Source organism: Coffea arabica, chromosome 4e (genome assembly GCF_036785885.1).
Source record: "Coffea arabica cultivar ET-39 chromosome 4e, Coffea Arabica ET-39 HiFi, whole genome shotgun sequence".
Lineage (NCBI taxonomy): Eukaryota > Viridiplantae > Streptophyta > Magnoliopsida > Gentianales > Rubiaceae > Coffea > Coffea arabica.
In genome coordinates this window covers 43,510,308-43,512,691 of record NC_092317.1, presented here as the reverse complement: position 1 = coordinate 43,512,691, position 2,384 = coordinate 43,510,308, and positions in this window count along the sequence as shown.

Below are 2,384 nucleotides of genomic sequence, written 5' to 3'. Positions count from 1 at the left end.
TTAAACCATCTTCAAAAGACACACCTTCAGTAATTTCTTGGTTACCTCTGTTGAAGGAGCTTTGCACTAGGTAACCATCCATTGCCAATCTTTCATTTCTCAAGCTTTGTCCTCCAAATTGATCTATCCTCCTCATCACCTAAAATTGCTTTTAAACAACTTAAGAGCAAAATTAGTAAGAAGAATAGGTGATAAAATGCATACACACAGAAAATACTAAAATGACAGAAAATAACATTCACACAATAACTAATAAAATGTCTAAACTAATAAAGTTACTCTTCACACCGATATTGCCAAATCTTCCCCGGCAACGGCGCCAAAAACTTGACGGGTATTTTACATACGTGCAAGCTAAAAAATACCGAATTACACCCGTTCACTGCAAGTATACAGATCAACTAGTAGTTTAGGGTATATATCGGGTCGATCCCACAGGGAAGAGTGAACAATTACCGGTATTACTAAAGTTTCTTTATTATTTAGACTATCAATTAATGATAAGAAATTTAACCTACTGCACTTATACAAGAAATTAACAAATAAAAGCTCCTTAGGTTGTGGTATCCCTAACTACTCATGCAAGTGTTATATTTGGATCATTGAATACTACATCTAGGCTAATTATGGTGTAATTTCCTTATGCATTTGAATCCTACTTTCGTAGTGAATCAATTATACTTATAACTAATCCATACCTATTCTCATGGTTATGAAATTAGCTACAAGTTTATTTCTTCAGTGAAATTACATGAAATGAATCACTAAAAACCACATAGGTGCACCTCTACTTTCGTGAGTGTACTCCCTATGTTTAGCACTTCTTGAACTAATGTTAAATCTCAATTTTCATTGCAGAAATAACACCTTAGATAATCAGAATTAATGGTACCAGATTAATCATGATTTCAAGAGCCAAAGTGCTAAATAACTTGCTCAAATACTAGCAATCAAATAGCCAAATAATAAACACTAACAATCATAGGAAGTTCAACCAAACCCAAGGTATAAACTTTAAAAACACATATTAAATATAAAATCCAGAACTTGTATATTAGCTAAACTTGGAATCAAATACAAAAGATAAAGAGTTGGAAAGGAATGTAACCCATGTCACTTGAGCTCATCACCTTGCCTTCTTCATCTCCATTTTCATCCTAATCTAGATAATGTACAAGAGTGGATGAACTAACTAGCTAAACTATACTACACTAATCTAATACTAAGAGAATGGAAAAACTACATTTCTGCACTTCCAAGCTTCTCCCGTATGCTCTGCATGTCCTGGTTGCTCCCTATATAAACTGCTCCAAAAGCTCCTTTTCCATTGGTCCAAACTTGCTGCATTTGATTTCCAAATCTGAAATTGTTAAGATAGTCAATAGCCATTGTTTTTTACTTGAAAATATGCCAACTTTCTTGCCCTTTTGTCTTCTAAAGCATGTGCACCGAATTCTCTTGCAGATTATAGCTGGAAAGTAGTCAGAACACAAGAGAATTGACTGAGCAAAATTGCAGAATTGCGGCCGGAAAACGCGCCTACACAAAACGCGGTTACAAGTCACGTTTTGTGTACTCGCGTATTCACTTTGTCCTTACTTCAGCTGCGATTTTCTCTATCATAAAGGCTGAACTGGATTTTTTGTAAAACACCAAAGTTGTAGCCCTTTGAGTTAGCTTTCCAATGCTTCAAGAATCATCCAAATCTGAGCTTTGTAGCCTGAGATATGATTGAAATACTAAACACTGGTCAGAGCTCTGTTTTCCACTTTGGACAGCTGAGTTGAATTTCGGTATTTCAACTTTTGGACTATGCAAACGGCTGAACTGGACTTTTATGTCTTCATACCAAATGTAGATATATCTCTTAGCTTCAAAATGGTACCAAGATCACCTTGATCCGATCTGTGTAGCTCCAGATATAGTCAAAATACCAAAACGTGTCAGAGTTGTCAAAACCTGACTTTTCTTGATTCAAATTGCATTTTTCCTTTTTACACTTCATATTTTATTTTCCCCACTTTAATCCATCTTCAATCATCCAAATATCTTCTCAATGCACTTCATTTGATGATTGAATCATTAAACCTACAAAATATGAAGTTTTTACCATAAAAATCCATAAAATGCAATGTTTAGCCATTTTAACATAAAATGTAGTTTTTTTTACCAAAACCTTAGTTATTTTAGTTATTAAACTAAATAATCAAACCAAAATTAACTAATAAAACACACTAAAAATACGTAAAATAAACCCTTGTCAAATACCCCCACACTTGAACCATTGCTTGTCCTCAAGCAATAAAAATACAAACCAACAATGATCCAAAATTTGAAAATAAATATATGTAGCATTTCAACTTCATTTTCTCAAAACAAAGTAA